Source organism: Haliotis rufescens, unplaced genomic scaffold (genome assembly GCF_023055435.1).
Source record: "Haliotis rufescens isolate VD_foot unplaced genomic scaffold, xgHalRufe1.0.p SCAF_6, whole genome shotgun sequence".
In the NCBI taxonomy this organism is placed as follows: Eukaryota; Metazoa; Mollusca; class Gastropoda; order Lepetellida; family Haliotidae; genus Haliotis; species Haliotis rufescens.
The window spans coordinates 24384169-24394133 of NW_025964334.1; positions in this window are offsets into that span (position 1 = coordinate 24384169).

Sequence of the window (9965 nt, forward strand, 5' to 3'; positions counted from 1 at the left end):
ATCATGATTGTTTTGTAGTGATTTAGAACACCTGGTATCATCAGTATTTTGAAGTGATTTAGAACACCTGGTATCATGATTGTTTTGTAGTGATTTAGAACACCCGGTATCATCATTATTTTGTAGTGATTTAGAACACCTGGTATCATGATTGTTTTGAAGTGATTTAGAACACCTGGTATCATCAGTATTTTGAAGTGATTTAGAACACCTGGTATCATGATTGTTTTGTAGTGATTTAGAACACCTGGTATCATGATTGTTTTGAAGTGATTTAGAACACCTGGTATCATGATTGTTTTGTAGTGATTTAGAACACCTGGAATCATGATTGTTTTGTAGTGATTTAGAACACCTGGTATCATGATTGTTTTGTAGTGATTTAGAACACCTGGTATCATGATTGTTTTGTAGTGATTTAGAACACCTGGTATCATGATTGTTTTGTAGTGATTTAGAACACCTGGTATCATCATTATTTTGAAGTGATTTAGAACACCTGGTATCATGATTGTTTTGTAGTGATTTAGAACACCTGGTATCATGATTATTTTGTAGTGATTTAGAACACCTGGTATCATGATTGTTTTGTAGTGATTTAGAACACCTGGTATCATGATTATTTTGTAGTGATTTAGAACACCTGGTATCATCAGTAGTTTGAAGTGATTTAGAACACCTGGTATCATGATTGTTTTGTAGTGATTTAGAACACCTGGTATCATGATTGTTTTGTAGTGATTTAGAACACCTGGTATCATGATTGTTTTGAAGTGATTTAGAACACCTGGTATCATGATTGTTTTGTAGTGATTTAGAACACCTGGTATCATGATTGTTTTGAAGTGATTTAGAACACCTGGTATCATGATTGTTTTGTAGTGATTTAGAACACCTGGTATCATGATTGTTTTGAAGTGATTTAGAACACCTGGTATCATGATTGTTTTGTAGTGATTTAGAACACCTGGTATCATGATTGTTTTGTAGTGATTTAGAACACCTGGTATCATGATTGTTTTGTAGTGATTTAGAACACCTGGTATCATGATTGTTTTGTAGTGATTTAGAACTCCTGGTATCATGATTGTTTTGTAGTGATTTAGAACACCTGGTATCATGATTGTTTTGAAGTGATTTAGAACACCTGGTATCATGATTATTTTGTAGTGATTTAGAACACCTGGTATCATGATTGTTTTGTAGTGATTTAGAACACCTGGTATCATGATTGTTTTGTAGTGATTTAGAACACCTGGTATCATGATTGTTTTGTAGTGATTTAGAACACCTGGTATCATGATTGTTTTGTAGTGATTTAGAACACCTGGTATCATGATTATTTTGTAGTGATTTAGAACACCTGGTATCATGATTGTTTTGTAGTGATTTAGAACACCTGGTATCATGATTATTTTGTAGTGATTTAGAACACCTGGTATCATCAGTAGTTTGAAGTGATTTAGAACACCTGGTATCATGATTGTTTTGTAGTGATTTAGAACACCTGGTATCATGATTGTTTTGTAGTGATTTAGAACACCTGGTATCATGATTGTTTTGTAGTGATTTAGAACACCTGGTATCATGATTGTTTTGTAGTGATTTAGAACACCTGGTATCATGATTGTTTTGAAGTGATTTAGAACACCTGGTATCATGATTGTTTTGTAGTGATTTAGAACACCTGGTATCATGATTGTTTTGAAGTGATTTAGAACACCTGGTATCATGATTGTTTTGTAGTGATTTAGAACACCTGGTATCATGATTGTTTTGTAGTGATTTAGAACACCTGGTATCATGATTGTTTTGTAGTGATTTAGAACACCTGGTATCATGATTGTTTTGTAGTGATTTAGAACTCCTGGTATCATGATTGTTTTGTAGTGATTTAGAACACCTGGTATCATGATTGTTTTGAAGTGATTTAGAACACCTGGTATCATGATTATTTTGTAGTGATTTAGAACACCTGGTATCATGATTGTTTTGTAGTGATTTAGAACACCTGGTATCATGATTGTTTTGTAGTGATTTAGAACACCTGGTATCATCATTATTTTGAAGTGATTTAGAACACCTGGTATAATTAGTAGTTTGTAGTGATTTAGAACACCTGGTATCATCATTATTTTGTAGTGATTTAGAACACCTGGTATCATGATTGTTTTGTAGTGATTTAGAACACCTGGTATCATGATTGTTTTGTAGTGATTTAGAACACCTGGTATCATGATTGTTTTGTAGTGATTTAGAACACCTGGTATCATCATTATTTTGTAGTGATTTAGAACTCCTGGTATCATGATTGTTTTGTAGTGATTTAGAACTCCTGGTATCATCATTATTTTGTAGTGATTTAGAACTCCTGGTATCATGATTGTTTTGTAGAGATTTAGAACACCTGGTATCATCAGTATTTTGTAGTGATTTAGAACACCTGGTATCATGATTGTTTTGTAGTGATTTAGAACTCCTGGTATCATGATTGTTTTGTAGTGATTTAGAACTCCTGGTATCATCATTATTTTGTAGTGATTTAGAACTCCTGGTATCATGATTGTTTTGTAGTGATTTAGAACACCTGGTATCATCAGTATTTTGTAGTGATTTAGAACTCCTGGTATCATGATTGTTTTGTAGTGATTTAGAACACCTGGTATCATGATTGTTTTGAAGTGATTTAGAACACCTGGTATCATGATTATTTTGTAGTGATTTAGAACACCTGGTATCATGATTGTTTTGTAGTGATTTAGAACACCTGGTATCATCATTATTTTGTAGTGATTTAGAACACCTGGTATCATGATTGTTTTGTAGTGATTTAGAACACCTGGTATCATCATTATTTTGTAGTGATTTAGAACACCTGGTATCATGATTGTTTTGTAGTGATTTAGAACACCTGGTATCATGATTGTTTTGTAGTGATTTAGAACACCTGGTATCATGATTGTTTTGAAGTGATTTAGAACACCTGGTATCATCAGTATTTTGTAGTGATTTAGAACACCTGGTATCATGATTGTTTTGTAGTGATTTAGAACACCTGGTATCATGATTGTTTTGTAGTGATTTAGAACACCTGGTATCATCAGTATTTTGTAGTGATTTAGAACTCCTGGTATCATGATTGTTTTGTAGTGATTTAGAACACCTGGTATCATCAGTATTTTGTAGTGATTTAGAACACCCGGTATCATCATTATTTTGTAGTGATTTAGAACACCTGGTATCATGATTGTTTTGTAGTGATTTAGAACACCTGGTATCATCAGTATTTTGTAGTGATTTAGAACACCTGGTATCATGATTGTTTTGTAGTGATTTAGAACACCTGGTATCATCATTATTTTGAAGTGATTTAGAACACCTGGTATCATGATTGTTTTGTAGTGATTTAGAACACCTGGTATCATGATTGTTTTGTAGTGATTTAGAACACCTGGTATCATCATTATTTTGTAGTGATTTAGAACACCTGGTATCATGATTGTTTTGTAGTGATTTAGAACACCTGGTATCATGATTATTTTGTAGTGATTTAGAACACCTGGTATCATGATTGTTTTGTAGTGATTTAGAACACCTGGTATCATGATTGTTTTGAAGTGATTTAGAACACCTGGTATCATCAGTATTTTGTAGTGATTTAGAACACCTGGTATCATGATTGTTTTGTAGTGATTTAGAACACCTGGTATCATGATTGTTTTGAAGTGATTTAGAACACCTGGTATCATGATTGTTTTGTAGAGATTTAGAACACCTGGTATCATGATTGTTTTGAAGTGATTTAGAACACCTGGTATCATGATTATTTTGTAGTGATTTAGAACACCTGGTATCATGATTGTTTTGTAGTGATTTAGAACACCTGGTATCATGATTGTTTTGAAGTGATTTAGAACACCTGGTATCATCAGTATTTTGTAGTGATTTAGAACACCTGGTATCATGATTGTTTTGTAGTGATTTAGAACACCTGGTATCATGATTGTTTTGTAGTGATTTAGAACACCTGGTATCATCAGTATTTTGTAGTGATTTAGAACACCTGGTATCATCAGTAGTTTGTAGTGATTTAGAACTCCTGGTATCATGATGGTTTTGTAGTGATTTAGAACACCCGGTATCATCAGTATTTTGTAGTGATTTAGAACACCTGGTATCATGATTGTTTTGTAGTGATTTAGAACACCTGGTATCATCAGTATTTTGTAGTGATTTAGAACTCCTGGTATCATGATTGTTTTGTAGTGATTTAGAACACCTGGTATCATGATTGTTTTGAAGTGATTTAGAACACCTGGTATCATGATTGTTTTGTAGTGATTTAGAACACCTGGTATCATGATTGTTTTGTAGTGATTTAGAACACCTGGTATCATGATTGTTTTGTAGTGATTTAGAACACCTGGTATCATGATTGTTTTGTAGTGATTTAGAACACCTGGTATCATGATTGTTTTGTAGTGATTTAGAACACCTGGTATCATGATTGTTTTGTAGTGATTTAGAACACCTGGTATCATGATTGTTTTGTAGTGATTTAGAACACCTGGTATCATCAGTATTTTGTAGTGATTTAGAACACCTGGTATCATGATTGTTTTGTAGTGATTTAGAACAACTGGTATCATGATTGTTTTGTAGTGATTTAGAACACCTGGTATCATGATTGTTTTGTAGTGATTTAGAACACCTGGTATCATCAGTATTTTGTAGTGATTTAGAACACCTGGTATCATGATTATTTTGTAGTGATTTAGAACTCCTGGTATCATGGTTGTTTTGTAGTGATTTAGAACTCCTGGTATCATGATGGTTTTGTAGTGATTTAGAACACCCGGTATCATCAGTATTTTGTAGTGATTTAGAACACCTGGTATCATCATTATTTTGTAGTGATTTAGAACACCTGGTGTCATCATTTTTTTGTAGTGATTTAGAACACCTGGTGTCATCATTATTTTGAAGTGATTTAGAACACCTGTTATCATCATTATTTTGTAGTGATTTAGAACACCTGTTATCATCATTATTTTGTAGTGATTTAGAACACCTGTTATCATCATTATTTTGTCGTGATTTAGAACACCTGGTATCATCATTATTTTGTAAGGATTTAGAACACCTGGTGTCATCATTATTTTGTAGTGATTTAGAACACCTGTTATCATCATTATTTTGTAGTGATTTAGAACACCTGGTGTCATCATTATTTTGTCGTGATTTAGAACACCTGGTATCATCATTATTTTGTAGTGATTTAGAACACCTGGTATCATCATTATTTTGTAGTGATTTAGAACACCTGGTGTCATCATTATTTTGTAGTGATTTAGAACACCTGGTATCATCATTATTTTGTAGTGATTTAGAACACCTGGTATCATCATTATTTTGTAGTGATTTAGAACACCTGGTGTCATCATTATTTTGTAGTGATTTAGAACACCTGATATGATCATTATTTTGTAGTGATTTAGAACACCTGATATGATCATTATTTTGTAGTGATTTAGAACACATGCTTATGATATTGTAATCGTACAACGGACCGTACTTTTAGCAGACATGTCTTATGATTATGGAAAGAGCTTTGCTGCGGTGGTTTGTGTGAAATTCAGACGGTTTTTCTTATGATTATTGAAAGGGTCTTGCTGCTTTCATTTTTATAAAATCGTGTGGTCTTATGTTAGTATATTAATCTAAACTAGTATAAATAAATTAAAGTGTTTGTCTCAAATGGCTAGGACGTCCAAAGTTAACTATTTTTAACTCACTTGTGTCTGTCACCAGCAGGGCAACTGTGTCAGGCTGTCTGAATTTCATGTCCATGTTTAGTCTAACATTTGGGCATTATCTGTGTATAGTCAGGGGGGCACGAGGCGCACAGTCGTCTAATTTGCGCCCTTAAGAAGTGCCAGAAACCCATGACCGTGGGTTCGAATCCCGGTTTGTCCCAATTTATTACCAGGCTTGTCAGCACCATACCCGCTTTCGTAGGTTTCACGAACGCGGTAAACGTCTGAGACAAATATCACTTCAGGCTTTCCTCCCACTTTCAGCTGACATGCTGTGATATAACTGAAATACCGCTGAAAGCGGCGTTAAACTCAATTCACTCACGCTGTGTAGGTCGGAAAGACATTAACTATTTGACTGCTATAAATAAACAATAATTGCTTAAAAAAAGTAGGATTGTAAAGTTGCACGACTCTAGTTTATTATCAATCGTATATCCTGTCACAGAATTGAAGGATACACTCATTTGACACGAGTTCATGTCAATAAGATGCTAAGAGAAATGCTCGCATTAGAGACAATTCTCTCGTTATCAACAAACAACAACATCAGTTCCAGCATGATCCTGTCATATTAAACTAGATAGCGTCTTAAGTCAGTTGTTAATATGGCGATAAGAGCGTTTCACAGCAATGCGAGGAATCGTAGGACACAAGCGACCCCGCCCCAGGGAGGGGGCTGAATCCCCTGGGTGAGGTGGAGAGTGCAGGGACGGAGATTAGCATCTGTGAACCTGAAATGTACGGTGATGACAATGTGATAACGGTTGTGTTTATTCGACTATTCGTCACGTCGTTCAGTAATCACATCAGTGATAAATATATGACAGACCCAAACCCCGCGAACCCGATTTTCCATGTCAACATTTTATTCTTTAACAATGTATCACTTAGGTCTCATAGAGGTTGTTGACCCATATACTTCGCCCATTATAGAAATATAATATACTAATTGCGACCACTGTGGAATGAACCACTGGACAAAACAAGCTAAATTGGATGTGAAAAACTCATAAACATTGCCATTAAGCGTAAAATAGTGTGTACGTTGATACATTAGGTCTGTTTAATGAAGAGAGACACGCCACTCAAGACGATACGGATGGCTTCATCTCTGATGCTCAGGTGAATCTATTGGTCACATGATGAGGGATGTAAACTGACTGTGCATCCCTAATGTATAAATCTATTCTATTCCGCTTGAATGAAGATGCACTGCCGGGAGACCCTATATTACCATTATGAAGCAAAAATCAAATTACGTTTCGAGAAAATGGTCTTCTCCGTGGTCCGTTATTACCTGGGGCGGTCGGGTAGCCTAGTGGTTAAAGCGTTCGCTCGTCAGGCCAAAAACCCGGGTTCGATTCCCGACATGGGTACAATGTGTGAAGCCCATTTCTGGTGTCCCCCGCCGTGATATTGCTGGAATAGTGCTAAAAGCGGCGTAAACCCATACTCACTCACTCACCGTTATTACCTGCATTGTGGCGAGCCTGGGAGGTTATGAAGAGATTGTTTTTTATCTCAATGATGCTGATCTGTTTCCATCCTTGTCTGTTGGACCGGACACTTAAAACATGCTACTGACAACCGTTTTAATGTCTATATCGTCGATATTAATATTTAAATTAGGCCTTAAATATGCGTGGTTGGGGCTGCGGAATATCTCAATGTTTCTATCACAGGGGCATAGCGACTCGGTCTACGTCCTATATTAATTTATAGACTGGTACCAAGTATTTTAAACTTTAACATGTCATGAAACAAGTCATCTACACGTTTCATGTCTGTCAGTCTCGCAGTCTCAGCCGTAAAGTGGGTTAAGTGTCGTGACCCGTATTGTAATTTGAGTTAAGTGTCTTGATAAGTTTTCGTAAAGTGAATTAAATTTCGTGATACGTATCCTAAAGCGTCTTAAATGTCGTTACCGTAATCGTAAACGAATTTAAGTGTCGTGACCCGTAACGTAAATTGCGTTTAGTGTCGTAATGACTATAGCAAAGTGGGTTAAGTCTTGTGACCCACATCGTAAAGTCATTAAGTATCATAACTCGTATATATATATTGACTAATTTCTAACGCTTCTTGCAGTGTGTAATATTGTGGTAAAGCTGTGACTGTACCAACCATTCTTTCAAGCAACTGTAGTAGTACTATATGGACTGAAAAGAAAGTCCATTTTAAACCAAAAGGATTAGCCTCATGTACTTGAGATTTCATGGAGCATTTACGATTAAACAGTGAGTGATTAAATAATGTTTTACGCCGCGTTTAGCAATGTTCCAGCAATATCACAGCGGGGGACACCAGAAATGGGCTTCACACATTGTACCCATGTCGGGAATCGAACCCGGCCTGACGAGCGAACGCTTTAACCACTAGACTACCCGACCGCCCCTACGATTAAACCAACAATTCAGCACAGCCATAATGTACATTTGGAATATTTTTCTCCCAAAAAAGACTATTTCAATAATCCGTCTTATCATTTACATATGAGGAAAATCTTAAAAGCTGATGATTATGCTCTTGCCGAGACAACTTTTGTTGCTGACAAGACATGTTTCCAACATTTTGGTAATTCTTTCCCCGGCTAGACATACTCCTATCTATATTAACCGACCACCACACAAGCTATCCATGCAATGTCAATCTTGGATACTCTCATGTTTCCAGGCCGTCTGTTATTGATTATGTGTTCTCCATCAGTGGAAGTGTCCTCCCACATCTTTGTTTATTTACATACCCACGCAAATGTTGATCCTAAAGCCTTCATCGATATGTCACATCCGAATTCGGAGTTTTTCTAATAACAAACTGTTGATGACGTTTGGTGGTCGCCCACGCCATATGTGCCTAAAGTTGACTCAAGTTGGAACGCAGTCAGAGGGTTAAACCACTTTCTTAAGCTGCATATGTCTCTGGCGTGATGTATTCCTAAAAAGTTCTTGTACAATTAAAGTTCCAAACTGGCTTCAATGGGTTCGCTTGGGTAAGATCGATTTCTCCAAACTGCAGCACAACGCTTTGCAGACCATTGTGACGTCATCAGTAACCAGTTGGCTAGTTGTGTTTGTTATACTCAAAGCACTGGTTATAACTGTTGACAAACAGTTGGAAGAACGGTTTTGGATGAATAATATAATCTCACACTTGTAATCTCTCGTTTGATATCACATATATCAACCTTCGTCGAAACCCTTGGAGGTTTAAACTTTTGTCGACTCGTGTTGATATATTTGCAATGCAACACAACATCACAACATAACATAGCACAACATAGTTCAATGATACATAACACAACATAACAAAGCTCAATATAAGACAGCACAATGTAATACAACAATGCACAACACAACACAGGGCAATACAAGGCAGTGTAATGAAACCCCCGCACCATACAACACAGTGCAATACAACAACGCACAACACAACACAGGGCAATACAAGGCAGTGTAATGAAACTCCCGCACCACACAACACAGTGCAATATAACAACGCACAACACAACACTGGGTAATACAAGGCAGTGTAATGAAACCCCGCACCACACAGCACAGTGCAATATAACAACGCACAACACAACACTGGGCAATACAAGGCAGTGTAATGAAACCCCCGCACAACACAACACAGCACAATACAAGACAGATCAATGAAACCCCGCACTACACAACACAGCGCACTATAACAATAATGCACAACACAACACAGTGCAATACAAGACAGTGCCATGAAACCCCGCACTACACAACACAGTGCAAGACAACAATGCACAACACTGTCCAAGACAACTCAGCACAATACAAGACAGATCAATGAAACCCCCGCACTACACAACACAGCGCACTATAACAATAATGCACAACACAACACAGCGCAATACAAGACAGAGCAATGAAACCCCCGCACTACACAACACAGCGCACTATAACAATAATGCACAACACAACACAGCGCAATACAAGACAGTGCCATGAAACCCCGCACTACACAACACAGTGCAAGACAACAATGCACAACACTGTCCAAGACAACTCAGCACAATACAAGACAGATCAATGAAACCCCCGCACTACACAACACAGCGCACTATAACAATAATGCACAACACAACACAGCACAATACAAGACAGAGCAATGAAACCC